Here is a 733-nt window from a genome sequence, read left to right on the forward strand (position 1 = left end):
CTGCTGCCCCTGCCCAGCCAGACACTTCTCCCGGGCGTCTCCCCTCCTCTCCTCGCCCAGCCTCTGCCTGCCTGGAGTCCTGCCCCCTCCCAGTCAGCTGTTTAATTTATCCCGCCGACTGATGAATCAAAACAAGCGACTTAAAACAACGCTCTTCAATAAGGCGCAGGTGCAAAGTCGAGGCGATTAATCCCGAGTGAGCGTGCCGAGGTCTCAGAGTCTGGACCATGCCTCGTCCCCAGTGTCTGCCCTAATCGCATCCCAGGACAGGTTGTTCGCTGACTTGAACAGCACATAACCTGCATGTGCTCTGACATGTCCTGGAGACCTCGAGCCTTTGAAAAGGTTTGGGTGAATAGGTAGACAAAGTGCAGCCAATTAAGCATTACATGGGGCTCTTTGCTTTCATTTGGGGTTTTTTTACTGCAGTGTCAGACCAATTAAAGCAAGATCAGCGTTGTCTTTCCTTGAAAGCCAGGCCACTGAGGACAGAGCAAAATGAAAGTTAATCAGAGCCCAAACAAAGTGCGCTGGTGGTTGGAGAGAGGAGCAGCGGCAGCAGCCAGCCCGCACCTGCACAGCCTTTCCCCAACACCACAGCGAGGGGCTCCGGGCGCAAGCCGAAACGGCCAGGTGATGCATCAGATTGGCCTGTGGACCCGCAGGTGCCAGGAGGAGCTGGCCACTGCTTTCGTTGGGTGCTGGGTAACAAAAGCCACCCAGCCTTGTCTGT

The sequence above is a fragment of the Buceros rhinoceros genome, unplaced genomic scaffold, assembly GCF_000710305.1.
Source record: "Buceros rhinoceros silvestris isolate BGI_N320 unplaced genomic scaffold, ASM71030v1 scaffold6913, whole genome shotgun sequence".
NCBI classification, from domain to species: domain Eukaryota; kingdom Metazoa; phylum Chordata; class Aves; order Bucerotiformes; family Bucerotidae; genus Buceros; species Buceros rhinoceros.